At 44.8% G+C, this 22,314-nt stretch overlaps 1 non-coding gene across 1 annotated transcript; it reads right to left on the bottom strand.

The window, feature by feature from the left end:
- Positions 1-17,391: 17,391 nt before the first annotated feature.
- Positions 17,392-17,464, bottom strand: TRNAQ-CUG (transfer RNA glutamine (anticodon CUG)). Its single transcript has one exon. It is a non-coding gene; the product is annotated as a tRNA-Gln (tRNA).
- Positions 17,465-22,314: the final 4,850 nt, after the last annotated feature.

Genomic DNA, 22,314 nt, shown 5'->3' with positions numbered 1-22,314 from the left:
TTCCCACCTGGAATGGAAAAGGAGGGGAGAAGGAGCAGAGACCATCACTCCTTGGTAGCTTGCCCACAGCTTTGGTGGCTTCAGTGATGGCCTTGTTGCGACGGCCAGGTGAAGCACTAAAGCCATTTCAGCTATAGGGATCACTATAGTCATTGGCTCAGGACGGAAGACAAGAAAACGGCAGTTGCCACGCACTTGTTGGAAGAAGTAGTTCACAGGCACACATCAAACACCCCCTGACAATTCCTGGAACACTGGAGAAGGAATTCAGTGGGGATTGGAATCCCATTTAAAAAAAAAAAAAAAAAAGGTGGAATCTAAGCCAAATAAATACTACATCATTTTCATCGGTGCAAACAAATTTTTACTCTCAGCCACCATGATCGGAGAGACACTGGATGCAAAAATTCTACATCCGTAAGACCAAAAGGTTAGGAGACTGTCCATCCCTAGGAAACAAATCATACAAAGTACACACTCAAAGACCTCAGGGGAGAAAGGAAGAAAGCAGAAATTCGCCATCGATTTTCACTTCTTAGCAGCACACTGCTAAGTGATCTTTTTCCTCAGTCCCTCTAAAGACAGAAAACCGTAAGTGCAAGTTTTACAGAGTGGCCAGACAGAGTGTGGTGTCGCCATGGTATCAGGCCACAGGAGGCAAAGCCGACTGAATGGTGGTCCAGCTTAGTTAATGATGTTGCTAGGAAACCCACACTTGCCAAGGTGCTACCCACTCTGCTTTCTGTGCATCATTGACTCCCCACAAATGACACAGCAGCATCACCCACAAAGTTGGAAGGATGCCCACCACAAAGCAGATCGGGCAAATCCCCTGCAACCAAGGCAGGAGACAGACTATTGCTACTCCCTGAACACTGGCCATGCAGCGAGCTGTCCTTCAAGGGAGCTCGCCCATCTCCCCAGGATCCCCACCACCGGGCTGCATACCAGAACTGCTCCCGGGCCTGCTGTGCTCCAGCTCAGCCAGCCTATACCACAAACGAGGCAGGAGTCATCCCAACAGTTACAGTGAGAATCTGGCTGCAAGCGAGGTAAAGGAGAGCCCTGGGTGAAATCTCACGAGAGAAACCGGAAGTCATGCAACACTGGGACAGGACTGCCGGGGGCAGCTGGCAGTAGGAGACACAGCGGGAGATTTCTGTACCGGTTAGGAAGGGCGCTGGGTTTGACACTGACGTTGAGGAGGATAACTTCCGTGACTCCCGGTGCTTTGACAAAACCTCGGAGGTGAGGCCTCTGGCCAAGCATCTGCGATTTCGTATCGCTGGAGCACTCGCGGGATCCCTGGTTGCAACTCTCCGTAAGTGGCTGAACCAAGAAAGAAGGCATATGCAGACTTCTACAGGAATGACGACTCCATCACAGATGTTGAGGAGGTGAAGAAGGCTGGTATCTTTCCGAGGGTAAAGTGATTTTGGAATGTGAAGAATTTCTTCGGGTTGGCTTCCATGGAAGTTTGTCACTGCCCTGTGTTCCTGAACTATACAACATGACTATTGGGTTATGGAATCATTTGTCTTGATAAATAAACAACTGACAAATTTTTAAAAGAAGGAAACACAGCCTGAGAGTGATTTGCAGTCCCTGCAGGACTTAATAAGCACACAGTTTCTGCAAGATGCTACCCTGGTCACTGGGGATCACAGTTAAATTAGAAACACTACAGGCCATCAACGGATCTCTAAGTCTGTAACTAGAAACTAACGTGTGCAGTGCTGAAGCAGAGGGATGAACTAAATATTGTGAGGAGACCAAGGAGGAAAATCCAATAGCCCAGGAGAAACCACGGACTCCCTTCACTGCTCCTTATGGGCAGGGCATCATGGGAGTCAGTACGACGTACAGGTACAGGGTCACAGCAGAGCAGTAGGGATGTCTGGCTATCTGCTTGGGGCAAAGAGGGAGAAAAGGGGAAAGAGTCACTAGAACTACGTCTAGAGGGATGAGAAGAATTTCATCAAACCCCAAAGTGAGATGGACCCAGGAAATGCAGCTTCTAGATCAGTGCTGTCCAATCAGATAGAATGTGAGCTACAAACCCAAGTTACACACGTAGTTTAAAATCGTCTGGAAGTCACACAGATTAAAAGAATTAAAAATGGATGAAATTAATAGTGTATTTTATTTGATACACTGTAGCCAAAAATTATCATTTCAATGTGTAATCAAAATAAACAGATTACTAATATTTTATGAGGCATTTGACATTCTTTTCTTTTGCATGCTAAGCCTCTCAGGACCAGCCATATTTCAAGTGGCTGCCGGCTGACCACCGTATTGGACAGCGCAGTTCTAGACAAAGGGGTGGGGTCAGAGAACAGAAAGGAAAAGAACAAACTGTAAGAACACCCATAAGGATCCAAACTTTGACAGTGATATCTGTGCCAGTACAGAAAAGAGTCAGGTAATGATAACAGGTGTCATAAAAGGGGTTTATGCTGTGTACCAGTTTTTGCTGTGTACAATCACTTTACATGCATTGGATCATTTCATTCTTACAAAGACCCCGTGAAGTAAGTACTGCCATCATGTCCACTCTACAGACGAGAAAACTGAGGCTCAGAGATGTGAAATTGCCTGCCCGAGGTCGCCATGATTTGAGTTCATGGTTGTCTGAGTCCTAAGAAAGTCCTCTTAGCACTCACTAGACGGTTCCTCGCCTGCTGCTTGGCCTCTTAATATGCACTGGCCTCCTTAGGTCAAGAGCTGCCTGAGTCAGGAGTGTCTTACTCGTCTTCTCATCTCCTCCAACAGGTAGCACTTCTAAGGTGACCAGAGCTTGTGAATGAATGAATGGTCACTCTTGGTTTGTTTACATATTGACCTAGTCTGATCCCTAAATGTATCCACAGGGCTGGGTGCTGAATGACTTTTGGACATCTCCCCGACCCTGTCCACGCCGCCACGGGCAAAATCCTCTCCATCCAGCAAGAAAATAAGAAATGCCACCTTTGAGTTCATGGAAGAAGAGTGCACGAGCCACTGCATTTGGCCAGGGAGGGAGTCATCAGTGACTTTTGAGGGCACAGGTTCATTAGGAAAATGCAGGAGAGAAATTTGGGGAGGTTGGATGCTCCAGACAAAGTGAGGGCCTCTGCTACAGGAGAGCCTGGGGCTTGAGGGGAGCGGGGGTGGCGGGGGCGGGGGGGGGGGGGGAGAATACGAAAGGGCTGCAGGATCCACAGGAGGGAAAGGCAGGATGGCAGCGCAAGGGGCAGCCTTGGTGACGGGTGACACCCTCTCCTGCCTCCCTGCAATATTTCAGGACCTTAATGGACATGCCCCACAACCTGTGATTATTTATCAACAGGAAAGTGGAGGTTGGGCAGTATTTAGTCAAGGACCGGATGAGGTCACTGAAATAGACTATGTAGACAAGAGGAGTGGGTGCGGGGCATCCCACCATTGACTAACAGGCGGCAATATGAAGGGATATGGAAGTCATTAGTGACACTGACCACAGTACTTTCAGTGGTAGGAGGTGAAGCCTCCCTAGAGTAGGTTCAAGTGTGAAGGGGGGAGGAGGAATCGGAAAGAATGAATCCAAACAATTCTCTTGAGGCATTTTACTGTAAAAAGGAGGTTAAGGAAGAGGATGATGAGGATGTTGTTGACACCCTGGAGAGTGGGAGCGGAGGGAATCACCCGGAGGCTGTTGGCAGGTTTGGGTGGGGGCACAGTTGTAACTAGTGCTCGTTATTCAAGAAACACTCACACTTTTTAATGAGGTAGCCCAAATGGGGGAGTGAACGGTCCAACTGCTACTCGTGAGTTGTAGCACTCTATGGGTTTGAGGCCTGGATAATATATCGTTTGGACGAAGATGATGCAAGTGACAGTAATCAAGAACAATGACACTGAGGGTAATGAAGTTCAGCAGTTGAGTGATTGCTACGTGCCGAGCTCTGAGCTCTGTTACGTCCTTATGAGGTTATCTCTCATCCTCACAAGCAGATGAGGTAGGTTTCACAGGTAAGAGAAGCGACGCACAGAAGGCTTAAGTAACCTTCCCAAAGGTGTACATGGATGAAGTTAGGATTCGAGACGTGGGGAGGGGCGCTGGCACAGCAGAGGCAGGTGCACATGGAGGGGATATGTCTCTCTCTCCTCCAACTGGCTCCAACTCCAGGCATACAGCGGATGTGGAGGACCCTCAAACATTCCAAAGTTCTTCCCTTCAGGTCCAATTCAGACACTCTCCAGCTCCTTGGGGCAAGTCAGTAGAATACAGACCCTCTGCTTTATGCACTTGGCTATATTTTGTGGTTAATGCCCGTATTTCTCCGAGGCTTCATAAATTTCAGGGAAGCTACAGTTGCCGTCAGGACACAAGAAGCTTTCAAGGGGAAGTAAGTTAGCGTTCCAGTAGGTCTGGGTGACACCGGAAAAACTATTGCTCTTTTGTGGCTGAGTAATCACCAATATGAAATGACCCGAACTCTCCATCTAATACAGGAGGGAGAAAAGAGAGGAGGGCAGTCCCTCACCGCGCCTCCTGGCGACACTGGCACGTGGAGTAGCCACGGACAGGCATGGCCACCGCGGAGTTACATTCCGAGCTGAAGGAAGGCGTTTCACCAGATCTCCTCCTTCTCCGTGAAAACAACTCAAACAGGCAAGCTGGAATGGGAAAGGGAGCACGCTGGAAACATTAAAGATGAGGGGCACTCAAGCCCCCACCTTGGGCCCTGCACCTGATCACTTAAGAGCCACCAAAGGAAAGGACCATCAGACCTTCTGAGGAGAAATGTCCCAGGGAACTAAAAGGGCCCACCCCTACTGAGCTGCAGACATCATCCTAGGACGCGTTGACTGTCTTGACGTATAAGAAGGACCGTTAGACTGTGAGTCCGAAGACCTCAGAATCGTGGCCGAGGACTCCCGCTCTGCCACCTGCCAGCTGTGGGACTTTGGGCTAGTACTTGACCCCTCTGATCCCCATTTGGAAAACAGCGATAATAATGGTGCCTACCACCTAGGGGACACATGAGGGTCAAATGAGCCAACATATATGAAGGTGGTTTATATACCAGAAATACACAATACGTACGTTATCCTATATTATCCTTAAATTGAGCTTTTTGTGTGATGTTGGCTTGCTTTGTAGTATCTGCAGGGGTATATTCTTATAGTAAAAGATCATTATAACTTCTGACTCAAAGCCTAATGAAGAGCTTGGAACTAGGACCTGCTGGCTCCAACACAAGCATTCCAACCATCTCAAATATTTTTGAAACTGTCTAAAGACAAACTGATTTATAAGAAATTTCACAGAAGGAGGGGCCTCACCAGACCACCCACTTCCACACACAAACTTCAGGCGGATCCAGGACCATAATTCCCATTTTACTGAGAGGCCATTCAGCATAGAGTTCAGAGAGTAGGAAACGTAAAGCTATCTTACTGTTAATGGTATTATCGGTAGTGTCATTTTTAAATTACCTAATGTCAACTGTAAGATAAAGCAAATGCGTATACTATCACTAGGAATCCAGATCCTCAGCGTAAGAAAAAAAGAGACTGAAATATAAAATCAAAGAATTTAAGTGAAAGTCCTGAAATCTTATACTTAAATTGGAAATATCAAGATGAACTCATGATTTATTATTCTCTTTCTCTAAAGTACATATTTCCTAGCTTTCTCCACTGAAAAGTCTACAAGCAGTGACCATCCAGTAGCACGAGCAGCACCGAGACTGTGATTTCTAAGTGACAATTCTCAGCAAAAGGAACCAGAACTTCCCGGGGAAATGGCTAATTCTGGGTTTGAGGAATGAAATGGACAAAATGCCCTCGTATACCTTGTCGGGCCAGAAAGCAAGTATGCTTTCAAAGATCACTGGGGTCATGTCAAAAAGATACAAGAGCCCGCTGCAGCTCCCTTAGGCCCCAAATGGCTCAGTTAAAGCATCAAAAACATTTACTATAATATACTGAAGCACAATATACTTAAAAATCCACGTTTTCATTTTCATTTTTTAAAATGCTTATTTATTTATTTTGAGAAAGCGCACGCATGCACACGTGAGTCAGGGAGAGACAGAGAGAGAAGGAGAGAAAGGGAATCCCAAGCAGACTCTGCTCTGTCAGCTCAGAGCCCGACGCAGGGCTCGATCCCATGAACCATGAGATCATGACCTGAGCCAGACACTTAACCAACTGAGCCACCCAGGTGCCCCTAAAAATCCACAAGTTTTTAAATAATACTAAAATAAAGTATCATTGGTCAGTGTTGGAAGTTGCTAAGACACTAACCCGTCACAATAAAAATTCAAAAATAGAGAATAAAAATTAAACATTTACTCTGTGGCTCCTTTATAATCGGTGCCTCAGAGCAGCCAAATAGTTGATGAGGGAAAGCTCTTCGTGGAAGAACAAAAAAAATCCAGAAATCACCATTTTGCAACTGTCAAGAAAATAACGGATCTAGGGAACAATCACTATTGATGATGAAACCATTAGGAGAAAAGTTGATGGGGAAAACTTCATAGGCTGAATCAGGCCAACATCCCCTGAACCCACTGAGGAAAGTGTGCATCGCTTTTTAGCAATAACAGCCAGACATTATGTGCCTCCTGATGTGATCCAATAGGAAGTACACGTCAGTAACTATGAACAAGTCTCAAAAGTGTGCTCGCGCACACGCACGTGTGCACGCACGCACGCACACACACACACACACACTTTAATCAACCATCTACATCAACTTGTGAGTATAAAAAAAAAAAAAAAATACCAGGAAAGGAAGAACAAGTTAAACTGCACCAAAAAGAATCAACTGCTCAAATCCAGAATGTGGGACGTTCCACGGTTCAAATGAATCCATTTTTAAAAAATTAAAAATGGTAGGGCCGTTTTACACTAAGAGGAACACAGTAACATAATTTCTAAATGCAATGAGTGGATCTTTGATAATGGTTTAGGCAAACCAACGGACAAATGAAAAAACTTTAGACAATCAGAAACATTTTAATACGGACTGGATATTAGATGGTATTATGGAATTACTGTGAATTGTGTTAGATCTCATAATGGCACTTTGGTTATATTTTTTAAAGTTTATCCGGTAGACAAACATATTGAGTTATTTACAGGTGCAGTGAAATGTTTGAGATTTGCTCCACACACATTAAAAAATATTTGGGGGGTGCCCCGGTGGTTCAGTCGGTTGAGTGTCTGACTTCAGCTTGGGTCATGATCTCAGGGTTCATGAGTTCAAGCCCCACATCTGGTTCTCTGCTGTCAGGGTGGAGCTTGCTTCGGATCCTCTGTACCCCCCACTCTCTCTGCCCCTCCCCCACTCTCTCTCTCTCTCAAAAGTGAATAAACATTTAGAAAAAAAATATTTGGAAGGGTGAGGGATAGTAGGTGAAATAAAAATAGCAACATCTCATTAATTATTGAAGCAGAGTGATGAGTACTTAGTGATTCATTACACTATTTTTATGTATGCTTGAAAAGTTCCATAATAAAAATTAAAAATGAAAGGAGCATAGGTTCTTGAGCCAATTTTCCCGGACTCTGCCACTCGCTAGCCACGTGAGTGGGGACGGACACGTCCCTCAATTTCTCCTTTTCCTTATATGCAAAATGAGGATGATGACAATGTCTATAACACAGGGGTGCTGTGAGGGTTAAACAAGTACATGGATGCAAAATGTTTGGGACAGTGTCTGACAATGAAAAATAAGAAGTAATCTACCCGAGGCTATCTACTAAATCAGGGGTCTGCACATTTCTTTTCTGTAAAGAGCCAGATAGTAAATATTTTACACTCTGTGGGCCATATGGTCTCTGTTCCAGCTTCTCAATTCTGCCACGGTAGCGTGAAAGCAGCCATAGATGATACATGAATAAATGAGTGTGGCTGTGTTCCAATAAAGCTTTATTTACAAAATCAGGCAACACGCCATACCGGGCCTGTGAGCTGTAGTTTGATGACCCTTGCAGTCTTCGACGGGAATGAAAGCCAAAGCTAGGTCTCCTGCCTCTAAGGCCGCATTATCCGATCCTCTCCCCTCTAAAGCAAGCCATGTCATGAAGGAGATATAAAAAAAAAAAAAAAAAAAAAAAAAAAAAAAAAATCATGGTTTGGACAAATGTTGTCATCTCTTCCAAATTACAGAGCCAGCTTTTGGGTGGGTGTACATTTGCTTAAAGGCTAAAAGCCTGCAGATCATTTTTAAAAGAAGAATAATGGAAGATAACTTTTTAAACCCACTTCTTCCACCACACTAGTGAGAGCTCCTTTCTGTCCTGATATCCTTAATCACTGGAATGTTACAGAAACTCTCGTTAATTTCTGAAATTATACTACTTTATTCATACTTGCTCTCCAACTCAACTATCATAAAAGAAATAAATTAGCCACTCCCTGGAGGTGTCTTCCTTGCTGTTGATAGAGGGCTCTCAGGTCCAAAGCTGTGTCTCAAAATACTCAGTGTTATGGGGGAGGGCACGCCTAAGGCATGGCATTCCTCTCACTTCATTATCAGTGCTCCCAGCTCCCAAAACATACCATCACGAACTTTACAGGCACCTCTTACTTTTCAAACTCACTGCACGGGGGTGCTCCCATTTTTCAGAATGTTGTGAAAGCAAGACAATCTGATGGACTAGTCTTCAAATTTGACTTCTGAAATGTTAAAAGTTAAGAAACATAATTAAACTGCAAATGCATTAACATTTATATAAAATATAAACCAAATGCTTATCCTGATTCACCAAACAAATTACACTTTGAACATTATAAAAAACCAGCTACTTATCACCGGCACCATTTGAAATTATTGCTAGTACTACAACTCCAAATGCCTAAGATGCCTTAAATACAAACCCTGAACATTTACATACTGATTTCATGAGCAAAGCAAAAGGTATTTGCCGGTAACAGTACAGGACTCAGCAATTTTATTGTCTGAGTAATCCTGGTTCGTTCTGATATGAAAATTCAATTATTTTAGAACGGGCCCTCTCATTAAATTTTGACAAGCCGCACGAGCTCGGGACCAGTTATAGCTCGAAGAGACCGGGGGTGCCTGATAGCACCACACTGAATTTTAAAATGTAGTATTTTTGCAGGACAAGATTATCTGACAATTTTGTATTAAAAGAAGAAAAAATTAATCAAATACATTGTAATATTCAACATTGGTATATTTGGTCTTCTTTTTACAGATATTTTACTAAAATTTGCTGCAAAAAAATGTTTATTACATGCTTCCCCCCTGATTTCACAATTGAGCAATGTACTAGAAAAATATGTATGTGTCGGTAGTGAACAGGAAGTATTTGACTACACATTTTTACCTACTGCTTCCTTTAGCAATTGAAATGTATTTGTGGTGCTTATAAACGTGATTTGCAGAAACAGAAATGACTTTATTTGCATATAGCTTGTTTTTTTATTAGGATGTTCATTGTCCAAGAAAAAAATCTTTTAAAGCAACTTTTGGGCAGGCCTACTGTCTTTGCGAGCTGAGCTTATAGGTAATCACAACTTGGAAAGAAAAATAAACAATTTCCTGTACTCCCCGTAGGGTTGAAAGAAGAGTAACAGAGTCTCTAGGTCTGGGTTTGATTGGTTTATTTTTAGCTAGTTGGGTTTTTTTTCCCTGTAGGATGGGGGTTTCTAGGTGCTGCGAGCCCTCTGCCAAAAGATGCTTTTCCATGTTCTAATGTGGTTGTCCACACGTGGCCCGTCATGAAGAGAGGCGCACACATAGTTCCTATGATGTGCTGCTTTAGTGGCCAAACATTCAGCCTAGGAAGAGGAGGTCTGCAGGTCTACAGCTCCAAAATACGACTCCAAGAGAAGAACAGGAATAGTTAAGGTGAGCTGGAGAGGCAAAGATTGCAGAAGGACATGTGGCCCCCCGCAGGGACCTACTCCGAAATCAAGCAAGGGGACCCAGAACAGCTCTGTCTGATGACGGCGATGCCCTGGGCAGGTCCTCCCTCCTCCGGCCCACTCTTAGCTCTCTCCTTTTCTCCTGTCTTTCCGTCAGAACCCTTAACCTCTCTGAGTCTTAAAAGTCCATCCTCGTGTGGTCAGTTGCTCGTAAACTCCTTCCCTACTCAACACACATACACACACAGACCAAATGGCATTTAACCTACTTTACTGAATTAATTTTGATGCTGAGAAGTTTTTGTGAACGCTGGATTAGGCCGCAGACTTCCAATGAAGTTTCTGGGCCTTGATGTTCTACCTCAACATCTGAGCTTTGTAACTCACGTACAGTCGTTTCAGAAGAATAAAATCGTTGAAAACATAGCATTTTCCTTTTTTTTTTTTTTTTTTTGACGAAGGAGAAGAAGGGATGAAGGAGGAACCAGACAGAGTTTCCAATACGAATTGTTTCATGTTTTTGTGGCTGAGGAGAAATACTAACTTAAAGATCAGTTTGGTTTTCTCTTGTCTGACCTACAATGTTTATCAGCAGTACCGGTTGAATTAGAAAATGAAGTTCTCTAGCTTGGAATACTCCAGGAAAACATTGTTCAACTTTAAGAAACTATCAAAAGATGGGCGCCTGGGTGGCGCAGTCGGTTAAGCGTCCGACTTCAGCCAGGTCACGATCTCGCGGTCCGTGAGTTCGAGCCCCGCGTCAGGCTCTGGGCTGATGGCTCGGAGCCTGGAGCCTGTTTCCGATTCTGTGTCTCCCTCTCTCTCTGCCCCTCCCCCGTTCATGCTCTGTCTCTCTCTGTCCCAAAAATAAATAAAAAACGTTGAAAAAAAAATTAAAAAAAAAAAAAAAAAAAAAAAAAGAAACTATCAAAAGATGGCAATCTAAGAAGTGAGCCTAGGGAAAGCAATTTCAACAACGGAACCTGGGAGAGCGAGAAGCCAGGGATCTGTAGGCTATCTGCAAGGGCAGCTGGGGCCAGACCCAGGCCTTAGGTCTAAATACCAAGCCAAATAACTTCATTTCCTCTGGAACTAAGAATAGAAACGGCCTGGAAGCCCTGGAAGAATGAAGCTAGAACGAGACTTACACGTAAAACCGACAAAAGATGGGCTCTCTAAGTAGGCTGTAGACTATAAATCGCTCACAGTATGAAGTCAAAACGTACACTCCTTTAAAACAGGTTAGTTCAATATTTTTGGCCTCTGACAACCATGGCCACTCTAGCTTACAGAGGGGCCTAATAAAATCACATGTTGTAACTAATGCATCCTTGTGCCACCTGTGGTCGCCATGATCCAGAAAGCATCGCATACATGAAATACAAAAGAGACTCACATGTGATTTCATGACCAGTCACACTCTATGAAGCAAGATCAAGAACCGAGCTCAAGACTTCAGGCTCAATTGTCTCAGTGACTTTTAGGCAGAAATAAGATTGAGTCTTCCAGATTCTGCTACAAGGCCCTTCACTCCATCCCAAATGCAGGGGACTACATCTTTCGTGAAATACTCAACAGCGAGCCTTTATTGCTTTTACCATACCAATCTGGAATTTGTGATTATTTGCAGATTCGATAAGCTTATCTTGGCCAGAGGAAGTTACAGTTGAATCCTTTGAACAGCTTTGCAGAGGGCAGAAGAGGTGCCTCAAGGACAAAAGAGAATAATTGGTTTGCGGCACTTCCTCCACTGCAGCATCATAGCCTCTCGGGTTGGAAGGTAATTCGGGACAACCAAGTCCAGTCTGCTGTCCACTTAACGTGTAAATCTTCTCCACTCCATCTCAGCCAAGTAGGCACCCACCCCAGGCTCAAACATCCCTGATGACACTTCTAGAGGCAGCCCCGGTGCCGTAGGACAACTACAGCTCTCAGGAATGTCTGCCTCCCTGAAACTGCAACCCATTCAAGACCCAATTCAAATTCCTCCGTGAACTCTTCCCTAATTCCCCAGAAGTCCTTACAACGTACCACTCCTTGTAAAAGCACTCATTTCATTTTGCCCCGTATCTTAATTTTTCACAGGATTCCTCCTCCAGACGGGCCTCCTTGAGGCTGAAGGTTATCTGTATCTTTTTCATCTCTCTGGGATTAGATTTAGCATATGGCCTGAAACACAGCAGTACCAAATGGATTCTTTTTATTCTTGTTACTAAATAAAATACTAACACTGAACAAACAGTTAAGACCCTAAAAAGACCAAGGTATGTGGCTGGCTCAGTCGGGGGAGTGTGTGACTCTTGATGTCTGGGTCATGAGTTTGAGCCCCACAGAGGGTAGAGGATTAAGTAAAACTTTTAAAAAAACTTATTTAAAAAAAGACTCTAGAAAGACCCTCTATAATCCACCCTGTTTCATTTTCTTCATAGCAGTTATCATATTCTGCATTGGTCTTGTTCATATGCTTCACTGTTTCTTAACCATCTGAAACCACTCACTTTCTAGTGAGTTCCACATGGGCAGAGACTGTCTGTTTTGTTCAACACTGTATCTCTAGTGACCTTATTGGTGCCTGGCACATAGTAGGTGCTCAATAAATATTTCTAAATTTATTTATTTTGAGATAAGTTATTATTTAATTAATTCACTTATTTTGAGGGGCAGAGGGAGAGGAAGAGAGAGAGACTCCCAAGCGGGCTCTGCACTGTCAGCACGGAGCCCGATGCGGGGCTCGATCTCACGAACTATGAAATCATGACCTTAGCCGAAGTTGGACACTTAATGTACTGAGCCACCCAGGTGCCCCAATGGGTGATCAATAAATATTTCTAAATGAATGAATGAAGACACAGTTCTGACTTCTCTCCTGTCCACTGTGGGCATATTTAAAACATGGCCAGACAATACCTCCACATGGGTATCTAAACACCTCAAACTTAAGAGCAAAATAAAACTTGATGCCCTATCTAAACAAATTCTTTCCCATTTTGCCCTTTCTCATTGAATAACATCACCATCCACCCAGTTGCTCAAGCTGAAAAGAACCTACTCGATTCTTCTCTTTCCTTTTGCTCCCATATCTAACCCATCAGCAATTCCCGATGGCTCTACCCTCAAAAATATATACAAAACCTGACTTCTCACCAGTTCCGCTGCCATCACTCTTGCCTGAGCTACCATTTATTGCTTTGACTACTTTAAAAACTTCGTAACCTGTCGCCTATTCCCACTCTTGCCCCTCTATGATCCATTTTCGCCATTTTCCTCATGAAGGGCGCAGTGATCACTGCAAAATAAAAATGTGATCATGGCACTCCTCCGCGTGAGGCACCTCCCCCCAATGGTTTCCCATAATACTTAGCATGGAAGCTAGACTCCTTACCATGAAGTAGAAGTTCCTTTGTGATCTGACTCCCACCTACCTCACCGGCCTCATTACTTATCATCTCCTCCTCACCTACTATGGTCTAGCCACCCACTCTTCTTTGTACTCCTCTCTTACGCCTTAAATAAAGCCTTTGGGGACACCTGGCTGGCTCCGTCAGGAGAGCATGTGGCTCTGGATCTCAGGGTCATGAGTTCCAGCCCCATGCTGGGTGTAGAGATTACTAAATCTAAATAAATAAACTTTAAATAAACAAACAAGCAAGCAAGCCTTTGCCTTAGGTGGTCCCTCTGCCTGCAATGTCCTTCTTTCAGATCTTTGCGCGATTACTTCCTTCTTGTCTTTCGGATCTCACTTGAAGTGTCGCTTCCTCAGGGAAACTTTCCTTAAACACAGCCTACAGTAGGCTCCCATTCACTTTCAATCCCTTCAACCCATTCCTAGTACTTACCACTTTTGATAGTGTCCTGATGTATTTATTTCGGTGTGTTTACTGTCTGTCTCTCTAAGCAGATGGGAAGACAGGAGTCACATATGCTTTGTTCAAAGCTCTATGTCTAGGGTTTAGAATCAGTGCCAGATACATGGTAGGAACTCAATATATATTTGTGGAATGAGTGAATGCGGCACATGCGAACAGCAATGTAGACGCAAGAACAAAATGCTGTGCTTCAGGTTCTGATTGAGGTGTGGGACCCGTTGCGGGAAAGAAACATCATCTCCTCCGTTGGGCTTGCCCACTGACTTTCTCCAGGTTGGCAGAAAGAGAGCAGCATCAGGAAGCCACTTAGGAAGAAACTCAAATACAGCCATATAATGTGACAGCAACTAGCTCATTTAAGCCACGTGCAGGGAGTGGCTTAGTAGGCATGGAAAATTAGTCAAACTGCCTAGTAAGATTTCAACATTTACTTGGTTGGTTGGTTGGTTGGTTGGTTGGTTGGTTTGTTGCTTCATTCAATTAGCAAACATTTACCGGGCACCTACTGTGTGCAAGGAATTTTGAAAGACACTGTAGAAGCAAACATACCTCCAGTCCCAAAATAGACCGTTGACAGAATAGTTAATTTTTAAGCAAATTAGATGAACTTTGAAGAGACAAACCTCAGGGTTGGGTGAGAGTCGGAGGGATCAATAGAGGCTCTTGTCACTGCCTCAACTTCTGCCTGGAAAGGGGGAGAGCTCGGGAAAGTCAATCCAGACCTGCTATGTTGTGCTTAGAGTGGGCAGGTGGGGTGTGCAGGGTGGGTTGGCAAGAAGCAGATGCTATGGACCACCAGAAGTTAGTTTCATCAACTCTACATGGTCATTAATAATTTCGACAACAAAAGTGTTTACGATGAAGTAATTTTTTTAAGATTTTAAGATAGAATTGAGGAAAGCTCTCCTAACTTGAACCCTATTGATGCAGTATACAAAGACCCAGCGAAACGCATAGTAACCCTGGAGGGAAGATGGGGGTGGCAAATGTGTGAGGGTGTGAGGATCTGTTCCAAATAGCTAGATCCTTTAGTCCAAACGCACAAAGGCAGAGAAGACGAGAGCCGGTTTCAGGGCAAAGCTTACAAACTCATGCAGAAATCCAGGCTCATAAATTCAATGCTGGACTCCTGAAACAAGGTGATAGCACTTGAAATTTGTCAGAGATTGATTTAAAATGAATCCAAAGCAGGACTTGTTCACCCGACAGGAAACACGCCTATGAGGCTTGGCATCCCAGTAAGGGGCATCAGATTCAAGAACTATCACTTGTTAACCACAGTAAGGGTAAGGAAATGATGGAGGGACAGGGCTATTCAGAATAGTGCAGCGAAGGAATGCTCCTCTCTCATAAGGAGACTTGAGCATGGGCCTAAGTGCAAAATGAGGATCTAGGGGAAGAACTATCCGGGCAGAGGAGAAAGCAAGTGCAAAGACTCTGGGGTGTCTAAAGTGGAAATAACTCACTCAAAGTCACACAATTCATAAACGCTGGAACCTGCATCTGCACGTACCCAGGAACTCTGGCTCCAGAGCCCATATTTGGGACCACACTTCATATTGCTTCAAATGTCAGCTTCTTCCAAAATAGGTTAAGCAAATAGAGAATTGCTGTCCCTGCCGCCACCATTCCCCACCCGCTTTCCTGGCTTTATTTTTCTGCACAGTGTTTACCCCCATATGACATACTATATGCTTTCTTCTTTATTTTGGTTATTGTCTATCCACTGCCCCCACTAGAATATAAGCCCTGTGGGGTCACAGATTCCAATCTGTGGTGTTCCTTGTTGTATTAGAACGGTGTTTGGCACAGAGTAGTGCTTAGTAACCATTTGTTGGATGGATGGATAGATGGATGGATGACATACCTTCAAGGGTTTCAAAGCCATTTGGGAGGTATTCTAAGTAACTAGTTAACATTCAAACAGGTGGCCGAATCCTCTGACAAAAAACTAGTGGATATTCCTGACAGACACTGAATTCTAGATGTTTGGCCTTGAGAGCAAGGAGTAGACTCAAAAATCATCTACCAAGTACTTTCTATGAGCAGAAAATCACCACCTCTATACCTACCCCCGAAAAAATTTTCAAATGCTCTTTGTTACAAACTGAACAGTGCAAGAGGGTATTTATGGCTTCTTTTTTCCATTAATGATGTTCCAACTTTGGAAGAAGGCACAGGTAGTTCAATACTGCTAAATTATGATAAACGTAGAAAGTTTTCTCTCTATATTGTATTCCATGAAATAAAACCCTACCCAGGGGCGCCTGGGTGGCTCAGTTGGTTAAGCGTCCAACTCTTGGTTTTGGCTCAGGTCATGATCTCAGGTTCGTGAGTTCAAGCCTCACGTTAGGCTCTACGCTGATAGTGTGGAGCCTGCTTGGCATCCTCTCTCTCCCTCTCTCTCTGCCCCTCCCACACAATTTACTCTCTCTCTCTCTCTCTCTCTCTCTCTCTCTCAAAATGAATAAACTTAAAAAAATTTTTAAAAACCACCTAGCTGGTGGGTGGGAGATGGGTGAAATAGGTGAAGGGGATTAAGAATACACTTGTGATGAGCACTGACTAAGGTATAGAGTTGTTGAATCACTATATTGTACACCTGAAACTAATATAACACTGTATGTTAATTACACTGGAATTAAAATTTTTAAAAAGATCCCCCCCCCCAAAAAAAAAATCCCACGCAGCGAGGTCTATTGTAATAAATTGCTTTGGGGCTATAGAATACAAAACACGAACCCAATAAAGGGAAGCCAAGATATCCTACAAGCATTCCCAAACTTAAGAGAAACAAAAAAATCCCCCACCAAATCCCTTGGAATGAAGAGAAGCATTCTGTAATTAATGAGAAACCAATGAGCTAATACCCAGTTTATGTGAAGTACACAGAGACTCTAGATGATATAGTCTAACCCTTCGGTTTAACCCTTTAGTTTAGAGACAGAGTGCCGAGTCCCAGGAAGGTAAAAGCGACATGCCAGCTGCCTCATGCAGAGCAGATGGCAGAATGAGGGCTCGAACCCATATACCATCTGAACAAATGCTGTCTTTTAATTTTTTTCATTGAGTTCCAAAGATCTCCATTTTTTTTTAAATTTTATTTTTTTAAAGATTTTATTTTTGGGGAACCAATTTGACAATAAATTATATTTAAAAAATAATCATGAAAACATTAGTTACAAAGAATAACAAAATTGCTATTCTTTATAACTAAGTGGGGCAGCTTAAGACGGAGATCTAGGGGCGCCTGGGTGGCTCAGTCGGTTGAGCGCCGACTTCGGCTCAGGTCACGATCTCGCGGTCCGTGAGTTCGAGCCCCGCATCGGGCCCCTGTGCTGACAGCTCAGAGCCCGGAGCCTGTTTCGGATTCTGTGTCTCCCTCTCTCTGACCCTCCCCCATTCATGCTCTGTCTCTCTCTGTCTCAAAAATAAATAAACGTTAAAAAAAAAAAATTAAAAAAAAAAAAAAAAAAAAAGACGGAGATCTGAAATCTGTTCAATTTTAATTCTTTTAAAATATCAAGAAGTTGCTGCTTATAAAAGTCAATCGTATCATATTTATACAGATAATTTTGGATTACGCAGAGTAAAGCAGTCATTATTTTAAAAAATAATATTTAAAAATGGAGATTTTATTTTTAAGTGACTCTATATCCAACATGGGGCTTGAACTCACAACCCTGAGATCCAGAGTCCCACGCTCTACCGACTGAGCCAGCCAGGTGCTCCCAAAGATCTCCATCGTTACTTTTTCATTTTCTTTAATGTTTTATTTATTTATGTGATCTCCACACCCCACGTGGGGCTCAGCTCGTGCCACTGAGATCAAGAGTTGCAGGCTCCTCCCACTGAGCCAGGCAGGCGCCCCTAAAGATCTCCATTTTTAAAGCAAAAGTTCCCGTCTAACAAATCCCAAGACGTTATGTTTTGGTCTGCACCCATTTCTCTTAACCCTAGACAGTGAATGTTCATTTTCTCCCAGGGCCAGGGTTGTAGGGAAGCCACACTCATAGGATGCCAGCACTAGAAAAGTGCTTTCTTCAGTGAGAAGAGGAAGAAGGCGGAACCTGTAGAAATGAAACAGAATCCAGTACCTGCACTTGGATGCAAGATCCATAACTTGCTTCCCCGAGTCTTCTCCCGACTTCTCCCAGGCATTCACCAACCTAACATCCACACTATAAACCCGTATGTCAGCTAGGTGGTTTGATTCTCTCATTGGTGCATGTGTTTGCATCAACGCGGTGTTCGGGCAGCAGAAGCTGGGTCTACATGACCCTTTTGTCAGAGACCCTCGCGTAGCACCATGTGTAACTACCTGGCACTGAAGAAATGCCTCTGGTGGGGGCATTTCTTGTTTTCTGTGAAAGCACTCTTCTTCACAGGAAACCCTGAGCTCTGAAGGGCCAGGCAGTGGAGGGCAATAGAGCGGAAAACCCCAGGTTATGCCAACAGGGAAGGAATCTTGCTGAAGCTTCCAACCGCCCTCTGCTCAGCACAGTCAAGTCTGGGAGGTATTCAGCGTCTTCCTGATGGGTGGTTGGGGGTAACTCAGCATGGTGTCGATATCAAGCACGTAGGCCTATTTCTTCAGCCTGAAATTCATTCATTCACTCATTCATTCATTCATTTGTTCAACACACACATTGAGCCCATCCTTTGAACCAAGCCCTGTGCAGGCAGGGTGAAGGATAAGGAGCTTGTGGCCGTAGCAGTGAACACAGCAGCCTGCCCCACAAGGGTGACAGAGTAAAGAGTGGCCAGCATCTCGACAGAGATACAAGTAACGCATTCCAGGGCCGCAAGAAAGAGAAAGAGGTGGTTACCAACTTGCAGAATCCACTGTCGTGTGGGTTTGAACTGTGATTTGAAGAAGAGGTAGCATTTGGACATGGAAAATGGGGAGGAAAATAGGTGAGGTCGTGCCTTTCAAGTGGAAGGAACAGCATGAATGTAGAACCGTGGAAATCTAGGGCCGCGCAATTTGATGAATGGCAACGTACGAAGACGATGTCTGTCTTAAGTCACGACACATGCTAAGGACATAACCTCGTCTGCAACCCACGTGGCTTTGCCATCCTCTAGCCCGCTGGAACCTTCATCTTAGGCCTCGCATTTCGGAGGCCCCTGGCTGGGCCAGGGCTACAGGATGACACATCATGAAAGGAAATTACCTGCAGGGACTTACCTTCTCTTTACTCCCATCCTTTAGAAAAGAATCAAATTAAACAGACAACTTGACATTTGTGTCAAAAAGTCCGCTTTTCCCCAAGGTGCCAGAGGTGAATCTGTGCCGCTAACAGCCTCGCTCTATTTACTCTCATTCACCTCCACCTCTACCCGTCCCGCTCTCTGCTCCTGAGAGATTCGACTCGCAGCTCGTCGGCCGGATGAGTTAAGGTAGAAATCGCCGCCATCCGCCTTGCACTCAGCTCAGGAAAATCACCCAATTTTTCAGTGACGCCGAAAACTCTCAAATCATCTGGTCAGATTACAGCAAATATACGTGCAGAAGACTCGGCAAAAACCTCGGCCCCATTTTCTGCACTTAACGTAGGCAGGTGATGGGAGTTTGAGGTTTAACCGCATGTACTGTTGGTGGCATAAAATATCTCGACATAAAAAGACGGAACAAAAAAAACCAAGATGGAACTGCTTAGTGATTTTCACTGGCCTCTACGCGACATTTCAACCGCGTCGGCCTAACTCTACCACACAAAACGCGGCGCAAACAGGAGCCGGGTCCCCCGCCCGAGCGAGGCCTCTGAGCTGAAACAGGAATGAACAGTTTGGCGTGGGAGTGCTCGCTGATTCTTGCTATTAGGCAATTTTCCCCCCTTCGGAATAAAACTGCCAATTAGCCCTTTGGCCAGAACGCTGCAATGGAACATTTGAAGCCGCTTCTTTTCCAGACCTCTCTTGGGCCACCTCTCACACAGAGATGTGTTGTGTGGGGCAGTCTTGTACGGAAGAAAGCTGTGGCCTTGGGGCAGCAACCTTCAGAGACGGCAGGACCCAGAAAAGACTTCACCTGAGGAGGGAAAGAAAGGCCTAAAAAAGGGTACAGTGGTGGGGATAATGGCCAGTTCGGCCGTAAGAGCATCACCGCCTGGGCTGTGCACATAAGCAAGACCTCATCTCAGCAGGCGACCGGCTACTTCCTCAGTTCTTTATGAAGAAGCATGTGGCTGCAGCACACAGCGATAATTTCTGCTTCGCCCGAAACAGTACCTGGGAAGTGTGGAGGCTCTTTATCAAGGGTTCAGGTGGACGTAGGGGTCATGCAGTGCAGAGATTCGAAGCGTAGGTGCTAGCACCCGACCACCCGGGTTCAAAGTCCGTCTGTGCCACCTACGGGCTCCGTACCCTTGCCAGGTTACGTAACTTCTCTGTGCCTCTTCGGTTAACCGGGGCTGTCGGCCGAAAACAGCCAACGGTTCAAGAGCCATGAGCATCTGTCGAGGCGTCTGCTAAGTGCCCACCGCCCCCTGTGCCCGTCACGACAACCCTATGAGGCGGAGAACAGATGCAGGGGGCAGAGAAAAAAGTGGATGGCGACGGTATGAAAGTGAACCAGTAAGGTGATCACAGAGGCGGAATGCCACATTTTCACAAAAGGGAAGCGATTCACTTTTTGCGCGTCTGTTTCGTCTGCGGCCGCCCAGCCAGGGAAATTAAACGGACAAAGGCTGATGTGTACCGCCTGAACAACAGGAACAGAACTACTGCTCGGTGTCTAAGGCACACGAGGCACTTTACAAACACTCTATTGGTTAATCACCACGGCAACCTTCGCAAACTGGGATGGCTATGACCGATTTGCACACTTGGAACCTGAACCTCAAAGGTCACATGACCCGCTCAAGGCCACGCACAGCTTTTAAACTGTCCGAACCACAAACCAAGTCTGTGTGATTCCAAAGCCGGGGCTTTTAATTGCTGCACTCAGAACCGCAAGCTGGTCCATTCACTGAGGAGTGAGTACACAAGGTCAAGGCAAAAAGGAGGTAATATCTGAACTAAATGCACTTAAATAAGCCTCAAGGTCTTTAAGTGCCATGAACTGCAAGAGGAGTTTGCTTTCGCCCAGCTCTCAGCGTGGCTCCTTGAAGCGGCAGTGTCACATTCCACAAGGACAGGGTTAACAAACTAAAGGGACCACCCCGAACAAGGCTCCGTTGACAAGCTTGATTCCGGACTGATCCAAGACATCTAACGCACACCTTTTCTTTGTCTTTCTCTTTAATTATTTTTTTTTACGTTTATTTACTTTTGATAGACAGAGAGAGACAGAGCACAAGTGGGGGAGGGGCAGAGAGAAAAGGAGACACAGAATGGGAAGCAGGCTCCAGGCCCCGAGCTGTCAGCACAGAGCCCGACGCGGGGCTCGAACTCATGAACCGCGAGATCATGACCTGAGCCGAAGTCGGACGCTTCACCGACTGAGCCACCCAGGGGCCCCTGTCATGTCTTAAAGTTTACCTACTTCACCTCTCTTATGTAAGCCAGCCCTTCAGGCTTCAGGGTTGATGAACACTTTGTCTTCCCAGGTATAATTCTGATGCCTCCTGACTTTTTTATCATCCCTTCTTTTGTCTCCTTACCCCATGTAGGGGTAGATGTCAAACACTGTTTTAGCAAAGAAGTAGAACGTTTACTTTGTTCCCCAAACAAAACCTTATGTGTAACTATAATACAAAACAAATACAAACCAAGCTCATCGATTAGTGGCAGGGGGAGGGGGCAGTTCAAGAAAAACAGCTTAAAAACCAACCACAGGTCTACAAAAGTCCCTGAGATACTCCAACCTAGATGGGTAGAATTTTGCTCCACTGTCTGGACACGGTCAAGTGTGAGACTGCATTTCCCAGTAGGGTCAACAATCTCTCTAAGGAGAGGTATGATTCCCCTCAAATTTAATCTTTTTTCTTCTTTTTTCTTCCCTATAAACTATCACTTTACATTGTAGTGAAAGTGATTTTTTGTTTTAAAAAAATGTTAATGTTTATTTCTTTTTGAGAGAGAGAGAGAGAGAGAGAGAGCGAGCAGGGGAAGGGCAGAGAGAGAGGGAGACAGAGTCCGAAGCAGGCTCCGGGCTCTGAGCTCTCAGCACAGAGCCCAACTCGGGGCTTGAACTCACAGACAGTGAGGTCATGACCTGAGCTGAAGTCCAACCCTCAACCAATTCAGCCACCCAGGTGCCCCTAATGTGGTGAAAGTGATTTTAATGCTTAACTTGTGAGACCAGTGTCACTGATTGAAATACTAACTTGCAGTAATTTGCATACACAAGAAAAGTCAGCCATGAGCTCCTAGTCCATTTTATGTTCGTCTTTTTTTTTTTTTAATATAATTTATTATCAAATTGACTAACACACAGTGTGTACATTGTGCTCTTGGTTTTGGGGGTAGATTCCCGTGGTTCATCACTTCCATACAACACCCTATGCTCATCCCCACAGGCGCCCTCCTCCATGCCCATCTCCCATTTTCCCCTCTCCCCTGCCCCCCATCAACCCTCAGTTTGTTCTCTGGGTTTAAGAGTCTCTGATGGTTTGCCTCCCTCCCTCTCTG

Source organism: Neofelis nebulosa, chromosome X (genome assembly GCF_028018385.1).
Source record: "Neofelis nebulosa isolate mNeoNeb1 chromosome X, mNeoNeb1.pri, whole genome shotgun sequence".
In the NCBI taxonomy this organism is placed as follows: Eukaryota; Metazoa; Chordata; class Mammalia; order Carnivora; family Felidae; genus Neofelis; species Neofelis nebulosa.
This window is presented reverse-complemented; position numbering and strand designations above follow the sequence as displayed.